Genomic DNA, 20453 nt, shown 5'->3' on the forward strand with positions numbered 1-20453 from the left:
AATATTACTAAGACAGATTTTACATAAACAAGAAAGGAATACAGAACATAATTGAAAGTGGGACCAACTGTATTCTTGCAGAGGCATATTAGGAAAATTTAAAAAGTGAACACAGGGTAGACAGATGATATAAAGACTGGTGATGGGGGAGAGAGATGAATCCAATATTCTCTCACACTTTCACCTGGAAGATACTAAATAATGCAGTGGGATGTATTTTAGGAGAAGGAGGAGGATTATCACCCTGTGATCCTTCACACCAATACCCTCCTCCATTAACACCAAGAAATAGTTGCCTCCTACGCAATCATTCTATGGAGACACCCTTCAAATATCACAGGGAAAGGACATTGGCAGAGGAGAGGGATTCTACGCACATTGGGCAGAGGAAAGAAAAAATATAACTTTGCAGATAGATATGTACCGACTGTCATGATAGAAATGAAGAAGAAAAAGGCATGGAGATTCTGAACGGGACAACATTCTGATTTCACTTTATTAGTCAAAGCTGAGAAGAAAGAATTAGGTCAGTACCAACATATAGTTAAAAGGACTGAAATGGTAAGTATAATGAATCTCAGAGGTGATAATATGATGTCAGAGAAGAGGAATATATTTATGGAAAAACAAAAAAAAAAAACGTGTGAATATTAAGGTAAATTATCAATAATGCATGTGATGCACTAGAGAAAGTCTGACTTCCAGCACATTCATAAAATGTACACATAGTTCCCATTATGAATTTAATGTAAAAAGGACATAAAAGAGGACAAAAACAACTATTTTATTATGTCATTATTATTTGTTATAATAAAGATGGTTTCATGGAACTGGGAAAGAAACATTCACAGTATTGTTATAAGTGGAAAACAGATATGTTAAAACCTTTAAAGGGAACATGTCACTAAGGACCTCATTTTCACTAACGACAGGTTGCAGAAGCCCATTACACTTGCAGTGCAAAACTACCTTTCTGCCTTTTTCATTTACATTACAATATAATTGTGTGATATAGCTTACCTTGCACCCTGATAAAATCCTGGGGTAGTCACAGGGGCTGGACTTTGGTTTGGATGCATTTCAAAAAACATGTGCCTTCTCTGTGTTACTCACTCCTCAGAGTTTGGTCCCCACCTTTGTGCTCCCGTATAGCTCCACCTCCTGCTCCTTCTCAGAGTTCACAGCCTGGTGAGCTGACATCAGTGGGGGAGTGACAAGCTGTACAGGAGCACAAAGATGTTGGCATCCTTCAGCTCAAACAAGTCACATGTTTTTTTAAATGCATCCAAACCAAAGTCCAGCCCCTATGACTACCCCAGGATTTTGTCAGGATGCAAGAGTAAGTTATAACACACAATTATATTGTAATGCAAATGCTTAGAAAAGGCAGATAGGCATTTTTGCACTGCAGGTGTCGTGGGCTTTTACAATCTGTCTTTAGTGAAAATGAGGTCCCTGGTGACAGGTTCCCTTTAAAATGTCTCTTTATATATTCTTGTTGGAGTAATGCTGCCTGATTCACAACATCATATCATAAGATCAACTGATCAATTCTATCAGTTTATATTGATGATAAAAAAACTTCTTTACTGAGATGAAAAACAAAGCTTAAAGGGGTATAATGGGGTGTTCCCATTTTAGCAAATAAATGTTATTTTTTGAATAATGAAAAGTTAAACAATTTTCCAATTTGCTTTCTGTACCAATTCCTCATGGTTTTCTAGATCTCTACAGAAAGCTTCCATGTTTTCTTCCAGTGGACAGAAATCTGACCATGGTGACACAGGTGCACCGCTCATTATATCACACAGCTCTGATACATTTTTGTGATAGTAACGAACCGTGCACCTGTGTTACCATGGTCAGATTTCTGTCCACTGGAAGTAATCATAGAAGCTTTCAATAGAATGACAGCAAGCAGAGATCTAGAAAACTGGGAGAAATCGATACAGAAAGTATATTGGAATATTGTATAGCTTTTCATAATGAAAACAATAACGTTAATTTGCCGAAATGGAAATACCCTTTTAACTAACAAGCCTATTCTTCCATGTTTTGGGACCAAACTATATAAATGAAAAAAATTTTTTACAACCGAAGTATAAAAATGTTATTAGCACCAGAAGATGATTTTAATTTTTGTAAATGTATGAAAACATTATAAAACCTATACAAATTTGGTATCCCCATAATCGTACTGACCCAAAGAAAAGAGTAGACATGTTATTTGGGGCATACAGTGAAAGCGGTAAAATTCAAGCTCACAAGAAAACAACGCAAATGCAGAGGTAGGGGACCATAATATGAATGGGGGAAATAAGAAGGGGGACATCGAAAGAGGCCATTGTAAGAAATGGAGCAGAGAATAGAGCACAGTAAGAGGGGGGCAGAGAAGGGGACACAATAATACGGAGAACAGTGATGGGGTCTCAAAAAGAGGGAGAGCAGGGAAGGGGGCACAGTGAGGGGTGGGGAGCAAAGAAGGGGGCACAGTGAGAGGGTGGGCACAATATAAGTGGCAAAAGGAAGCAAAATGGTGGGGGGGCTAGTGAGCCACAGAAAAGAAGGCGTTGTACAGTGCAAGGCTTGCGGCCATACATACATCCCCCATTGACGGCAATGGCCACACAGAGCTTTACGGTGCGACACACGTGTAGCACCATACCGTTCCATACAAAAGGAAAAGATAGAACATGTCCTATCTTTCCCCATGTGCACAGCCGTTATAGATACAGGCACTGTGACTGTTGTAATCTTCTTTGTTATCCATGGCTTCTTCCTTCTAAAATGAGCTTTTAAAATCATGCTAATGAGCTAGGTTGTCTCTTGGAGGTGTTACCAGAACCTTTCTGTGTGGTAGCTTTACAGGCTAAAGTGTGCAAGGAGTACTTTCCCCTGCCACTGTATGCTGAAACTTCCTCTGCTACAGTGAGATTACATCAGGCATAGGGAGGGGGAAGTAATTAAGCCTGTGAAGCTACAGTAAGGAGGTGCTCTGATAACTCCTCCCAGAGCCCTTCTAACTTTTAAACAAAATACAATATACAAATAGGTGCTCCCTATTTCTATCATTCTTTATAAGACTGCAATGACAATCATCAGGAGAATGATAAGGGTTAAAACAAACATTGATCACTGAAGTGTTAGTCATATTGTATAATCAGACCAACAGAGTTGTCTGCCTTTCATCCATATAAAGCCGTACAGGCGGTCCCCTACTTAAGGACACCCGACTTACAGACAACCCATAGTTACAGACAGACACCTCTGCCCACTGTGACCTCTGGTGAAGCTCTCTGGATGCTTTAAAATAGTCCCAGACTGCAATAATCAGCTTAAAATTGTCTGCAATGAAGCTTTATTGATAATTCTTGGTCCTATTACAGCAAAAAAATTTGAAACTCCAATTGTCACTGGGGCAAAAAAAAAAATTGTCGGGAACTACAATGATAAAATATACAGTTTCGACTTACATACAAATTCAACTTAAGAACAAACCTACAGTCCCTATCTTGTATGTAACCCGGGGACTGCCTGTATATGCAATCAATGTCTTTGTGCCTTCTACAAACAATGAATATCCTAAAATCATGGCATTCTGTACCGTCTAATCTACTACAAAATATTTTGCCAGAGTATATTCAGATTCGCGTTTTGTAAGCAACACACAAAATGATCACAAATAAAGCAAAAGAGAAAATACATTCAACAGCATACAACTACCTTTTATTCCTTCATGATGCTGCTGCAATGAACTCCTAAGCCTTTTAAGCCAATGAATATTGTAGAGATGATAAGGCTAAATTTGCCTTTGCTGTGTAGTGTTTTATTATTGTTTTTATCTTGTAGCTGGGTTGCACATAAAGGGCATACATGCATTGAATACAGAATGGATTCTGTAGCACTATGAATCTTTTATAATACCATTCTTTCAAGGCAGGGGGTCTTATTATGGGTGCATGTAAAATAAAAACTAGCAACTTGGGAAGTTTTTATTGAAAGTCTAATATTCTCTTTAACGTTTTTTTTACTTTTTTGTGTGCTATAACTCCTTCCGAGACATAATTTAGAATAGCAGTATGCCAGCCTGCATAACTGCTGCATTGCCATATATTCATAGTCCTGCTTTCCTTACTAGTTATTTTAGGAAAGAGGATTCTCTATCTGAATAAGTGTCTGTTTTCCACTGGCCCCCTTTGGGACCTGACTGATCTTACTTGTAATAAGGGCACTGTACCAAAAGCTGTTATTTTTTTATTTAGAAGATCTGCTCTACCATGAGCTGCTGGAATATGGTGACTCTTCTAGTATTCATCATCTTTATCTATAATTAACTGCCTCAATTTATTCATACCCATACTCAACAAAACAAAAATATTAGTGTAAAGCCTATACTTCCCCAAGTCTACATGAAAATTAGATTATGGCTTTCTTATTCACTTCATACATATATACTACCCCAAACTTATAAATATTCTTGTCTGGTTTACTAAAATTGTCTATGCCTTTCTACCTGCATAGGGTATCGAGGGAGAAAATATACATAAAGCCAAAAGTGGCTATAGCAACGTGATGCACCACATAATTTTATAAATTACTTTAAAATGAAAAATTTCTTACAAATATAAATGAGCTTTTCAAAAACTTACCAAAAGAAGCACGACATCAAACCCCTAATGACCAGGTCCTTTCCATTTTTTGGTTCAGTTTTTTCATGTCTTGCATTTCACGTCCTTACATTTTTTTGTTTCTATTTAATGAGCTGTAGGAGGGCCTGATATTTTCTAGCCCTACATGCCCTCGTTATTCATGGCTAAATTAAATTTATACATTTATAATGTTTTGAGAACTGTACAACCTTTGGAACTTTTTACCCCACATACAATGTAGTGCAGTACAAAAGAGATCCCTGGCCATAATGGCACTTGAATGGTGCTCCCAATGATGTCACTATGGTGCCTTCTGTGTGGCAGCAGAAATGGAGAAATATCTACTGTGGCACATACCTGCCCACTATCAAGATTACTTTGCCCTACATTCCTCTCCATATACCTGTGAAAGCACAGATACAGGTATTTTAAGTTTTTTTTTGGCTGAAATTAAAAATCAAGTGCCCAAATTGCTTTTTACTAATTAATCCTATGTTATACATCATCTAAAATGGTGCCAAATATACAACTTATTCAATTAAAAAATAAGACCTGAAATGCTGACATTGACAAAAGAATAAAACAAATAAAATGTCCCCTGAAAGGGACTATGGCAAAATGGGAAAACAAGCTTGGTCTTTAAAAGGGAACCTGTAACCTCCAATTAGCTAAAAAAAAAAAAACCTGGACAGTACATGACAGAAAACATACAGTTATGTCAATGCTGCGGCTTGATAAAAACTACCTTTATTCCACTTGTTGTATAACATTTATCCAGTCAAGGGGGTGGTAGAGCTTTCTCATCCAGTCAAGCTCTGCCCACCTCACAGCTGTTTTCACTCAGACCCTCTCCTGTCCACACTGCCCCCAATTTCATGTCACTATACTCCAGTTTCAAACTTACCCACATATGCAGTCCACCTGTTAGTTTGGTGCCACCGTGCACGTCTATGGCTGGCCCTACAGGTGCAATGTGCATGCGCCAGTGCACGGCTGGCTTGCTCTCATTACACCAGAACCATGTACATAACTGACCCATGGGCGGTCTACCTGTAGGGCCGGCCATGGACGCAAATACCGTTGCCAAACGAACAGACGTACTGCACAAGGAAGTTTGAAACTGAAGTGTAGTGACGTAAAGGTGGAGCCAGTATGGAGGGGCATAGGTTCGAGTCAAAGCAGCACTGAGGAGGCAGGCAGAGCTTCACTGGATCGGAAAGCTCCCCCCCCCCCCCCTTTGACTGGAAAGACAAGAAGAATAAAAGTAGTTTTTTTTATAACAAAGCAGCAACGCAGATTAACAAGATTACAAGCAATGAGGTGACTATACAGTGTTCTTCAAGGTACTGTCTGGGTTTTTTAGTTGTTTGGAGGTGGCAGGTTCCATTTAAGGCCCAAGCAGGTCAGGTTCTTGAGCTGTTAAAAGCGATTTGGTGACATTTGCGGGTCTTCAGTAATTCCCTATTGCTGCTAAAGCTACCAAATGTTGTATTTGATGTACATATTTTTCATTTAACCAACATTTCTATGATCATTTTTTTACAGTTGGTCTTGCATAATATAATAATTTTATAAGATAATGACTCTTAGGTTTTCCTTGGCTTTACGCCCTAATCATCAACTTGAACATAAATAAACACACAATATAATATATGAGTTACTCATTTTGAATTACTGAAAAAAAACCTTTTTTCCTGAGATTCTAATTTATTGAGAAGCACTGGTATATCAGATGTGTCCAGCCAGCAGATTCATGCTGGAGCCAAACATAGTTGATGACCTTACGGTGTGTGCAGGATTATCTGCTACCCGAAGGGAGAGTGTTGCCAGCTCAAAAAAATCTGCATACAATCAATGTCTGATGTAACCTGTGATATAACAGATCTAATAGAAAACTATGTTATCCACTGTAGCATCTGTTACCCTCTGGAACTTCTCCCCCAACCCGGAGAGAAATTGACACCTTCAAAAGGAAAATTTAAGCACCTAGTAACTAGCAAGCATGGCAATTACAGATCTAGACACTGTAACACTATATGGTTCTGTTTATTAAATAGACAACACAATATAAAAGTGCTACATTTAAAGGTTTGATAGCTTTTTGTCATCAATGAGCCATTAAAGGGGGTTTTCCCACCAAACAGGTTAGACTCTATCCACAGGATAGGGCCTAGCTGGCAGATCGTGGGAGTCGTGTTCGGCATTCTCAGTGAGCTCCATAGAGATGAATGGAGCAGAACGGACATGCACAGTCGTTTGCTCCACTCATCTTGAGGAGTGACAAGGGGTCCAACGGAAGGACCTCAGACCCTATTGGGGCCCAGTTCTCGTGATATGTGGGGGTCTCATCACATCAAGTTATGCCCTATCCTGTTAATAGAGTTTAAAATGTTTGGTGGGAAAACCCCTTTAATTCATGGAGAAGGTCATCAATATCTGATTAATGGGGGTCCTACACTCAGGACACCCACCATTTCATGGATTCTTTATGTGAAAAGGAGATGAACTGCAATAACAATGCTGGAAAAATCCACAAAGGAAGCTGAGCTACAGTTACCTGGTTGACCACTACACAGTGAAGAGATCTATTTTTCTCTTTGATATTGATGACCTATGCCAGTGATGGTGAACCTTTTAGAGGCAGAGTGCCCAAACTGAGACCCAAAAAACACTAGCTTTTCCCAAAGTGCCAACATGGCAATTTAGGCAGTCACAAATTTATTGCTACCAGAATTTTGGAGCTCCAATCCGACCCTGTCCATACCTTTTCACTATTCGGACGGGACCAATCAGCACAAGATGAGTCACTTTAAAATAGCAGGGCACTACTTGGACTGCCTGAAACTGCAGGAAGATGCCATGTCTGGCAAACTCTGTGTCTGGGAGACAGCCCGTGTGCCCACAGAGAGGCCTCCGAGTGCCATCTCTGGCACCAGTGCCATAGGTTCACCACCACTGACCTATGCTATAATAATCTTTATTTATAACTTAAGTCTAGCTTCTTCTGTAATCAGGATAGTCCTGAAAAATAATCCCAACTAAGCTATTTGTCATAAATTTCAAGTCAATTAAATTTCTGGTTTTTGGTATTGAGGTGTATCTGAAACAGGTCTGCCACCTACTATATAACATTTACAATACTGCTTTTTTCTTTCTCTATTTGACTCCCTCAGACGCCAAGTCCTAATGTTTTAGATTGCTACAGCTGAACTTGTGGTTTATCTCTTGTATAAATTACGTATACTCTTCATTTTAAGACCAACAACTAATATATTAGAATTAGCTTTTTGTCCGGTTCTAAAAGGTATTCTGTGTGTTTAATCTGCCTCAGAAATATTACTAATTTTTGATTTATCAACAAGTGAAATTACCACAATTTTGTCAGAAAATTATATCTAAAATGTAATGAATCTTCAAAAATAAGTTGAAAAGGTTAATAATGGTTGGTGCCTTGTGTGGCAAGTCTAAACCTTTGATGAGTATAACCTTTTATCTGCTGTCTCTTTGCTTGCTCCATGCTCAGCCCCAGTAGCCATCTCTCTCATTACTTTTCTCATCACTCCATTATGCTTCTCCTTGACCCTCTCCACAATTGATTTATTTTACATTTACATTGCTTCACAATTTTTCCTTATTGCAATGAAAATGCTTTCAAAAGCTTGAACATGACAAAACAGCAGCTTATCTTATATAAAAGAACAGAGGAATAAGTATACTCCATACTGTATATGAAAATTTACTGTAGGCCTGTAGGCTTGTTTCTCCATAAAAGACAATTATGGACCTCTGGGAACCCCACCTATATCTAAAATGGGTTTTAGGGAAATAGCCTAGAACCTAGCAATATGGTTTATGTACATCTCATTCACTTATACAGAACTACATAGCATAGTTCTTCTCTGATTCTTTTAAATTAAGTCAGGGATACACAGAACACAGTCTATGGGGGAGATTTATCATATGCCGGCATATGATAAATAACAGAACATACATCATGAGGGTTGGATCTCATGATGTATCTGCCATCCGTGCTGGTGCAGGTCTGACCCGGCGTAGTTTTCTCAGATTTCCAGAAACTATGCAGGCACGATGGAAGGAATGCCACATGCCAATCCACTCTGCCCGGCGGCTGTGCCACTTCACAACCACATGCGGTACAGGTGGTGTAGTTGCCAGAATAATGCCAGAAAACTGCCACAGAAGCACTGATAAATCTTCCCCTCTGGGTGTACTTTAGAGATAGGTGTGGTTCACAGAAGGTCTTTTAGGGAAAAAACCCATGTAGCCTCTCACAATTACTTTCAGCATGACCATGTTATTGCTCTGTATTGTTTTTTATGTATGCTTATTAACCCTCTCATCTTTAATGCGCTGCAGAATATGGCGCTATATAAATAAAAAATTACTATATAAATAAAGATTAACTATAACTCGTGGCTGGAGCACTTTCCATACAGGTAAGGTTTCCGCTCTTAACTTCCACTGTTGGTTCTGGCACTGATTTTAAGGATAATGCTATCTGTTAGACCAACAGTTTTTTACAACATGAGGAGCCAATGGATTACTATGGCAAGTAGGGGTTTTTGATATGTGCATTGCTTTTTAGGCCATAACAGAGTAAGGACTTAAAAGTCGGCATATTTGGTTAACAAGCTATAATGCCTCTAAATACAATGACGTTGATGAACTATATCATGCCTTGTGCGCCCTCTTGGCCTTTTTTCAGCCTTGTGGCTCTTTTGAAAAACACGTTGGGTGAGGCAGGGAACAAGGCAGGTCAAGGCGTGAGTGTCCTAGCCAGCCATATTTAGTATAAACTGCCAAAGGTTATAGCTGCACTTCTTAGTAATGCTGGCCTTTTAAAGGCGTATTCCCATGTGGGCATTTAGATTTAATTTAATTCATTTGCCATATGTAAACTTTTCTTCAATTGGATATTATTAAAAAAATGTTCCTGTGTGAAGATAATTTCTAATAAATGTAGCAATGTTGTCCCTTAGAAACGAGATGGCTTCCGCGGATACAACCACCTCACATTTTGGCAATGGTGGTCAGACATGCGCTATTGAGCCCTGCCTGACCTCCTGGCTTCAGAAATCATTACCACAGGACGGCTGTGGGACATGCAGTAACTCCCGGACATTTCATATACAAAAACTTTTTGTTTCTTTGTGCTATCCCTCCAGCGGAGGTGGCCGTATCCAAGGACACAGTTTTGTTTCCAAGGGACCATATCACTACATTTATGAGAAATTATCTTCACCCAGGTACATTTTTTTAATGACATCTAATTGAAGAAATGTTTATATCTGGCAGATTAATGAATCTGGATGTGAATGCCCAGACGAGAATACCCCTTTAAGCTGCTTATCAAATGAACTAGACACCAAAAGTATCATTTTTTGTTAGTGACAGCCTGTGTGTGCCTGTGTCAGTCTTCTCTCTTCCAAAATCACGCAGCCCCCCACTCTTCCTATCATGTCATTGAGAATTGGGATGGTGGGTAAGAGAGCATGAAGAGACACAGGCACACACAGGCTGAATATCTCCCCCACCTAGGACTTATCACATACTGCTGGCAGGGAGCCAGGTAATGTAAAATAAACTATTATAAACTACTGAAATGATTCATAGTGCAGGCAGTATATCCCAATGAATTTTTAAACATTGTAGACATAATCAAATCCTCAACGAAAAAGTTGCATTTCAAATAAAATCTGAATATGACTGAACTACGTACATTTTGATATCTACATGATCTTATTGACTCAAAGAAAAAAAGTGCATTTGGACCACACAGGGAAATCTGCAAAAACACAGCTTGTACAATAGTGGCACAACAGTTTTATTTTTGTCAATTTCATAGGTGTTTTTAGCTATTTTCCCAGTACATTCTATAAAACATTAAATGGTGCCACTAGGAAGTACAGTTTATATCCTAGAAAACAAGCCCTCACAAGTTATGGCTCTGAAAGTGGGGCAGTAAAAAACAGAAAGGCAAAAATAGAACAGGGGCTGCAGCATTAAAAGGTTGTGTTTCTTTTATTTAATTTACCGTATTTCTTGTGAAATGTGCACATTTTAAATGCATTTTAATATTGTCAGTAAAGTAAATTTTTATGTTGAATAATTGTAATATAAATGGTTTAAAATGTTATAAGTTAAAATCAAAATGTCTCAATATTTTGATCAGTATTAAAATATACCATATATAAAATAACAATGATATATGGTGATGAGATGTGTGTGTGGGGGATTCTTTTTATATGGACAGCAATTGCTTGAAAGAACATTTCAGGTTAATATTATCTGTAACAAACTTTCACAATTTCAAGAAACTAAGTCTGTTCTCAAACAGATTATGCCAAACAATCTTTATGCTCAATGTTCTATGCTGTCGTGACATACATTATGTAAGTAAGAAATGTATTTACTGTAAGATATAAATACGTACAATGCATTGCAACCAAGCATGAATGGTTTTAACTGTGAAAACTTTAATCTTACAAACTAGCTAGGAAGCCAGCAAAATAGCTTTTCATCCGTTTACACAGGTTTAAGAGGCGCACCAATCCTCTCCGTAAGCAAAGCTGCAGCCTCTGCATTGGCTGATAACTAAGCACTTACTAAGGTGAAATATTGGGAAACTGCACTTCAATGTTCATGCAGAAATAGAAAATATTTTCTGTACTAAGACACAGATAAAAGATTGCCTGTCATATTAAATATGTTGTAACAATGATTACAAAAGTCATAAATTTAAAGTGCATACACCGCAATTTACTAATATGCACCCATTTTCAGTATACTCTCTACTGAAGGATTCTATAAGACCTCCAATCAGACATGGGTTTCATTATAACCTCTGCCTTGGCACCATATCAGAGTACAGGAAGGGGTCTTTTGGTGAAGGACAGCCACAGTAATAGAAGAAAAATTCTGTTATGAAGCCAAATCAAGCTAAACCCGGAATCAGGTTGCCAATAACCAACTTCAAGTAGGAATTTCCCTGATTGCAATTGTATAGGCCCTATATCAGTGATGGCGAACCTATGACACGCGTGTCAGCACTGACACGCGTAGTCATGTTCGCTGACACGCTGGTCATGGCTGTGTGGCCGGTCTCCATTGTCTGTGTGCAGGTGGGCGGGCGGTCGGCCGGGCAGGTGGGCGAGCGGGCAGGTGGGCGGGCGCTCGGTGATACGGCGCTGCTTCTGTCCTCCCATCCTGTTCTGCGGAGGCCGCGCACTCCGCACGTCAGAGCGTGGAGACAGAGCAGCCCCGGCAACCTGTGCTGCGCCTGCTGCAGCCCACTCAGCTCCAGCCTCTGCTCCTGGCCCCGATGCCCTGCGCTCCGGGATGAGAAATAGAGTCAGCCCGCAGCGGAGCCCAAAATACCTCTCCCCGGCGGCGCCTGATTTCCTGCGCGGTGACATCATCGCACTCAGTCTCAGTCAGTCCTGCACTTCACTGCTGCATTCCGGCCCGCGGCTGCTGCACATGCTAAGTAAATATATATTTTTTATCTACTGATGTGGAGGGTTGTGATTTGGCCCTGTGACTATACTGGTGGGGGTGTGGGGGGGTTCGCGGGTCGGGCTGTAACTATACTGGGGGGCCGGGCCTGTAACTATACTGGGGGGCCCTATGACAATATTGGGGAGGGGGAGGCCCTGTCACAGGGCCTCCCCCCTCCCCAATATTGTCATAGGGCCCCCAGTATAGTCACAGGGCCTCCCCCCTCCCCAATATTGTCATAGGGCCCCCAGTATAGTATGACAATATTGGGGAGGCCCTGTGACTATACTGGGGGCCCTATGACAATATTGGGGAGGGGGGAGGCCCTGTGACTATACTGGGGGGCCCTGTGACAATATTGGGGAGGGGGGGGGCCCTGTGACTATACTGGGGGGCCCTGTGACAATATTGGGGAGGGGGGGCCCTGTGACAATATTGGGGGGGGGGGGCCCGTGACTATACTGGGGGGGGCTGTCGCTGGACTGCCACAGGTTTGCCATCACTGGAAGAATTCACCCTCACTTATCTTAGTTCATGGCACCCCACACAAGTTAAATAACAGCAAGACCAACAAAAGAAACCAACTGACAGATTAACAAAGAAGTCACTAAGCAGGTAAGTTAAATAATTATACATATTTGTTATTTAAACTCTAAATATCACAAAATTAGGGTTTTTTTCTAAAGGTGACACACCACCCGAGTTATGCTCGTTTTTTTGGCGAATTTTGACACGCCAAGCTCAAAAGGTTGCCCATCACTGCCCTATATGGTGAGTAAACTCCATTGATATGCCTTTAAACAAGTTCAGACATGTTCTGGCTCACATTGTTTTCATGGGTTGATGAGGAGTAAAATAAATATCATGTTAAAAATGCAATGCTATATAGGTTTCTTTTCACTTAGAAGGAGCAGGCCTATGGAGACGAGCTGTCCCATCAAGACTTGTGAGTACGAACCTCACAATAATCCAATGTTTTCTGACCAACCAACATTCTCCAGGTAAATAGTGTACATAATATAAGACTGTTCTGAAAGGCATATTATTCCAAAAAAACAAAAAGTATATAAAAAAAAGAACAAAAAAGAACAAAAAGTATATCGGCACCAGCTAAGACATATGTTTGTATGTAAATACAAGGACGTCTCCAGGTTTCAGTAAGCCCCTGGGCGGCAGAGACTCAGTGGGCCCCTTTGTAGTGAACTCAAATGGCAGCATAAACAATTCAGAAACTAAATCTCCTGTTCCCTAAAATATTCCTTATTTTTTCATACCAAAAAGCCCTCTCATGGTTATTTTCTATAAAGCCCCCCTTAAAAACAATTGCTAAAAGGCAACTAATTGAGATGACGTAAAACACTGTGATCCAATATTGTATAACATACTTTTTCCAGCAAAATGGATACTCGCAATGTAGTGAATCAATTATCTATGTCTAGAAGCAAAAGTTTATCATTTGTAAAAAGCTTCCTTTTATATGTTACAATCTGATCCACAAGTGCAGTGAACCTCTGAAGCCCCTTAGTAAATCTGTCGTACAGTATTAAGAGTGACATTCAATAAACAAATCTTAATAAATACTTTTTTTTATGTTTGCAAAGTAATTCTTAAAGCATTTTGCTCTATAAAGATTCATGTTAGATGTTTTTTCTCTTAATAGAAATGTTAGGCTTAAAGTTAGAAAATGTGTTAAAAAAATATCCCTTTACAGGTGGTCCCCTACTTAAGAACACTCAACTTACTTACGACCCCTAGTTACAAACGGACCTCTGGATATTGGTAATTTATTGTGCTTTAGTCCTAGGCTACAATAAACAACTGTAACAGTTATCACTGGTGTCTGTAATGAAGCTTTATTGTTAATCTTGATTCCCAACATTTTTAAAATCCAATTGTCACAGAGACCAAAAAAGTTCTGGCTCGGATTACAATGATAAAATATATAGTTCCGACTTACATACAAATTCAACTTAAGAACAAACCTACAGACCCTATCTTGTATGTAACTCTGGGACTGCATGTACTTATTTTTTTAGCTATTTTATAGTGTTACCCTTAAACAAATTTAATTAGTGTTGATCAATATCCGTGGTAAACTATCAAGTCAAATGTTTCAGGTGGGGTTTTCAGATATTTCTTTCATTTAATTTCCATGTATTAATTTTATGTTTTCTTTTTATTGTCAGTATTATAGAGACAATTGTCACTGTCTGTGCTATGATCCTTGCACGGAGTTCATCCAGTAAATGCCACTTCTGTCTTGTTCCAGGGTCTCCAGCAGCCACTCACATAAGGGGACTCAACATTTGGCTTCCAGATAACTCAGGCAGCCCCTAAAGCCCATACTGTAAAATATACCAGAGTGCTGGCTTTAAGAAGCTGGTCTGATCCTCATTCATGTTACACAAAGTTGGAAATTGAAATTAGTAAAGTGCATTGCCAGGAGGATCTAGACATCCACCCTCTTACAAGAAATAAAAGAAAGCTTGGCATTGGTGCATCATTTTCTGAACAGTAAGCTAATCTGCTTTACTTGATGAGTACTCCATTTACTTCCAATTCTCTTGAGCCTCAGACAATTTCTTTCTTTCCTTTACATACATCTAATTCCTGCCATAACTTTACTAGCTTTATAGATGTGATAAACCATTTTTGTTCTATACCAAGTCTAAAAACTGGAAGATTATATTGTAATGTTGTTGCAATGAAAAGACATAATGAAATTTGTTGTTTATGAAATTAGATCTGAGCTGTGATTGGTTTCCATGGACAACTAGAACTGTTCTGCTACCAGTCAGTTCAGATAAATCTCTCCCAAGACATTATTATGAAGACCCCATTAAGTGTATAACAGATCACACATGGGGTCATTTGTCTTAGGCTTTTCTTTTTTTTTTCACCTATACTTGCAACTTTTTTGGTGCATTTGCATTTTTGCTCCAAAATTTGTGACTTTTCCTCTTTCCTAGCAAAGTAAGTCATGTAAGAAGTTATCAGTTTTGTGCCTTTAAAGTGTAAATGGGAAGTTATGATTTTACCAAATTCTGAATGTAAGTCCCCCTTTAAAAGTTACTCACCCTTTTCTTTCCAAAGATAGGCCATTTTTCTGTTCTGAAAGTGTTTGACAAAAATCTTTCTAACCAGAGGCGAAGTGGACGGAGACGAAAGGTTTTCCCTTGTATCTACCCTCAAGCTGAGTCCAATTAGTTTGCCCACAGATCCCATGATACCTTGTGTTCTGTCTCTAAATAATTTAGCAGAAAATTCAGTGTGATTCCTACAAGTAAATCCACTAAAAGCTGCATAGTGCAAACACAGGATGTATATAGTGCCTAGCCCGGCAGTTTCATCACATGGAGGAGCATGGAACATGTAATAACTGAAATAATTAGTACATTAAGTGTGTAGCCTGTTCTGTGCAAGCACTAAGGATTAATAGCTTATATGTACAGAGCTGATATTGCAGAGTACACGGTGAGGAAGGCAAGCATCATGAGGTGCAGATAGAGACAGAGAATGTTCTGAAGAATCACAGACTGGGATGGAGGGACTGATGGGGAACAGGATAGATCTTGCACCTCACTATTCTGTGAAGGAGACATCTGTATCCACAGGTTAGAACACGTCCAGCTCTGCTACATACACAGAGAGAGCTCAGTTAAATGACCTCCTCCTCTGTGATCAGGGAGCAGCAGCCCCAACCCTCTTGTAAGACCATAGAGTTGTAGATTTCTATATCAGAAGGATCCCTGGGCTTGTCAGTACAAGCAGAGGAAGCAGCTATTGCAGCACTGAGATAAGCTGAGGGGTATAGCAAAGAAACTGATGGATATAGGTAACAAAGATAACAGGCAAAGTTGTTATACATCTCAAGAGCTATTGATTTGTAAAAAAAACAAAAACTTTACAGATGTTCTTTAAAATCCAGATTTGGACGTATGAAAAAGTCACACTTTTGGCACAAAAACAAAACAACACAAAAACAATAAAAGACACAAATGTCCTGACTTAAGATAAAAGACCCCCATAGAAGTACACAATATTCTCAGGTTGCATAGAAAACCTGAATTCATGTATAATATTGGATATAGAGTTGATGATAAGTGCTATAAGTTTGTGGAAGAAAGAGTGTGATGGGTTCATATGTTTTGGAGGTATACAAAACTATATAGATATAGGGTGGAGGTGATAGGAATTATCAATAGTGCAAATAAAGTGTTATTGACTCCAAACACATGGACATGTGATTTAGGATCTATATGAAATGGGAGATTGGGGAAAAGTTAGTTATATCACCTCTATATCTATATCACCTTTTTGGCCAGAAGTGCTATATATATATATATATATATATATATATATAAATAGCGGATATTTATGGAACCCCCTACCACTGAGCAATAGAAAAGAGAAGTGAATACTAAAATCCAGATCGAGAAGAGGTAAAAAGAAATGGTGATTTACTAAAGATAAGTACAGTCCCTAGATTACAATTATGAGAATGATATTGCAAGTCAAATTTTGGATAACATACCTCTTAATGTTAATTATATTAACTTGAAAACTTTCATTTTAATCACAGAAAATGAATAAGGGGTACAAATATAAGGTCCTGGAGGTAACTCCTAAGTATGCTTATTCCTCATATACTCTACTTCTAGCGCTCTACTACAGCACTTATAGCACTTGTCTGAATGTTGCAGTCACAGCTGGTAAGTGGGGTTGTTGTGTGTCAGATCTGATGTTGATGATCTATCCTGGAATATCATACCTCCAGAAAACACCTCTAGTGGAGACCTGTTGGTACTGAGGTTAAGAATTCTCGAAAAGGAATATTTTTCCAGGGCTTGTAATTGAATCTTTATTTGAATCATTTAAAACATGATGCGACCAACATAAAACAAACAGCCAACACATTTCGGCTGAACTGTTGCCCTTAATCGTAAGAATTTTCTGTTAATACCTCAGTCGTGATATATATTGCCTGGTATATACTTACCAGACAAACCCCATTACTGTGTGTAATGCAATACACAGCTACTGACTTAAAGGGGTATTCCAGGAATAAGCATAATTCATGTACAAATGGATCCTTAAAATATAAGCTAATATATAATTGGTTATTATTTAAAATTTTGATCCCCTTAGCAGAAAAGCTATTGACATAGACTGTAATGAAAAATTAAAATGCTACTGGCCCTTTAATCAGTCCATTGATATTCTCTGCTGGTAACATATCCACATGACATGTCCTGCACCTGCCTGGGCAGTTCATGTGATCATCACAATGTTTGGCTGTAGTTGGTTGTAATGCATCCAGTATGGCCGGTGTTGTGGTGAGGCATCACATCAGTGGAGCAATGTGTAATGCGGGCAGTTACACATCATTACTATGGTAACAGAGAAGGACAGTTAGTTACATCATCACTGAGAGCAGAGGAGAGAGGAGCTGGTACTGAGAGCTGAAGGGTCATGGGTCTTGTAGTTTCCAGTAGCGGCCATCTGGGTGATAACGCCACATACTTTAGAAAGTCCATAACAATTTGTGAATCATAAAAGCAAACTATTTCCATTTTGTGACTAATGTCATTGAGTTTTGTTATATTCATTTATCTATAGCATCATGGGTTTTTGTATAAGACGTTCATATTCCTGGAATACCCCTTTAAGACTCAATAACCTTTGTTCATATAAAGGCAGAACTTGCAGTTCTTATTTTTTTTAACCAATCTTCCAGAAGAAGAGTCACACAGATCATCACTAAACCTCTAAGCTGACAGATCTTTACAAATAAAACTGCTGTTTCTCAAAAGCCATTCAAATAATGACTTAGTTCCATTGCCTGCCTGCCTTACAGAGCAATGCTATGTCCTTTCAAAGTATAGTTTAACCCCTGAAAGGGTGACCCATGCCATTTGTGCCAATTCCCAGCACTTTATTATATTTCTAGTTTGTTGCATTATTTTGGACATGTATCCGTGACTGTCACTACTGCTGTGAGGCACAACACTCTGTCCCTATCAGTGCTCTGTAACATATGACTTACATTTATTTTCATACTGTAAAGTCTAAAATCCCCCCCCCCCTTCCCCTGGAACTGAATAGTCACTTTTCTACAATATTGTTTGTGGCTAGGCTGCTTCTCTTTTCAAGACAGGGCATCACTTAATCTCTCGAGCCAATATCACTTACATTGTCTCACTATTTTTTTTCTGACACCCTTATCAGCACATCCTTCTCCCGCCATATGTTATACTCGATTCTCCACTCTATTTTTGTCCCTTTTGCCTCCCCCTCCAATTTTCTGACGCATGACTTACATTAGCATAGAAAATTGTCATCACACCTACCAGAAGATCACAATGTATAAACAACTATATATATTTATATGTACACATTGTACACCATCCAGCTCCGAAGACTGTAATGCAACAATAAGCCAACTGTACTTATGGAGGAAAGGTTTATTTTAATGACAGACATATTAAAATACATATTTATATTTATCCCGTAAAATATATGAGAAATATGAGAAAATCCCAATTTCTAATGATAAGCACAGGAGAGAAATGCTGGACAAGTCACAAGTCAGACCACAAGTCACAAGTCAGACCACAAATACTGTGTGGGAATCTGAGGATCTGTATAGAAGAAGGACATAGATGAACTACAGCATGTATAGGAAAGAACAAACAAGAATTATGGAAATTAGGGGACTAAAATTCATAGACATATTCCAAATTTTTGGCTCATTAAGTTTTTAAATAAGATGTTTGTAGGTCAAACTTTTCACATTATAAAAATACTTGAAAGGACAGAACAGAGATATTTCTAATTATTATTTTATACTCATGTCTGTGACACTACCAAGGGGACATGATCTAAGTTTTATCATTCTCAGGGTTAAGGTTTCTTTACTGTAATGTAATATGAATCTTACAGCCACAGGTTATTATGACGGTTAATAACCGGGACAGATTGAACTGAACTGGTCATTGGCTCCCTGCCAGCAGTGTGTGGCGAGTCCCAAGGGGGGGGGGGGCAGTTCAAATGATAAATTCTTGCATCAGCTGTAGGGGATGTAGCAGGAGGAAGGAGGAGAGTGATGAGTGAGGAGGATGACTTGTGTCATTTGCCCCTGTAGGACTCACCACACACTGCTGGCAGGAGGCCAGGTAAGGCTAAGTTCACACTACCTTTCAAATTTCCCTTGATTACCTCCGTTAAAAAAAGCAAAGCACAGAGGTTTAACGTATCAATTTAAAATGGTAGTGTGAATGTAGCTAAATGCTAAAGAAACAATTACAGGCGGTCCCCTACTTAAGAACACTCGACTAATATACGACCCCTAGTTACAAACGGACCTCTGGATGTTGGTAATTTGCTGTACTTTGGCCCTAGGCTATAATAAACAGCTATAACAGTTATCAAATGTGTCTGTAATGAAGCTTTAGTGTTAATATTGATTCTTATGACAACCCAACATTTTTAAAATCCAATTGTCACAGAAACCAAAAAAGTTCTGTCTGGGATTACAATGATCAAATATACAGTTCCGACTTACATACAAATTCAACTTAAGAACAAACCTACAGACCCTATCTTGTATGTAACCAGGGGACTGCCTGTAAATATGTGTGGAATTATTCAGATGCACGACAAAGGCATTTTTGAAATCAACATCTGTCATCTTATAATAATTACCTTCCTGATGACAGGTTCCTCTTTTCCTTGTAACCCAATCTACTATGATACATTGCAGTTTAGTTTTATTTACCTAATACCCTATATACTCGAGTATAAGCATCCTTTTATGTCTTTAGCTCAAGCTCCTTCTTCAGCTCCAGAAAGGTGAGTAAAGAGTTTTTTTTTTAGGCTGGGCAGGGGGCTGCTGGCTATATACTAAGGGGGCTGGTACTGGCTATATGCTGGGGGGCAGGCACTGGCTATATACAAGGGGGCTGCAGGCTATATACATGGGTCAGGAACTCGCTATATGCAAGGTGATTGCTGCTTATATACCAGGGACTAGGTATATACTAGGGGGATGCTGGCTATATACTAGGGGGCAGGGGGCTACTGGCTATATACTAGGTGGCAGGAGCTGGCTATATACTAGAGGGCAGGCGCTGGCTATATACTAGAGGGCAGGGTCTGGCTTTATACTGGGGGCATGTGCTTGCTGGCTATATACTGGAGAGGCTGTGACCACTGCATTTCCCACCTTAGGCTTATATTTGAGTAAATAGGCTGTCCCAGTTTTTTGTTGTGTTAAAATTAGGTGCC

At 39.2% G+C, this 20453-nt stretch overlaps 1 protein-coding gene across 14 annotated transcripts in view; it reads right to left on the reverse strand.

The window, feature by feature from the left end:
- The window catches only part of NRXN2 (neurexin 2), a 588251-nt gene that overhangs the window by 188219 nt on the left and 379579 nt on the right, over nt 1-20453 (reverse strand). The gene's annotated exons all lie outside the window — the stretch shown is intronic.

Source organism: Engystomops pustulosus, chromosome 7 (genome assembly GCF_040894005.1).
Source record: "Engystomops pustulosus chromosome 7, aEngPut4.maternal, whole genome shotgun sequence".
Lineage (NCBI taxonomy): Eukaryota > Metazoa > Chordata > Amphibia > Anura > Leptodactylidae > Engystomops > Engystomops pustulosus.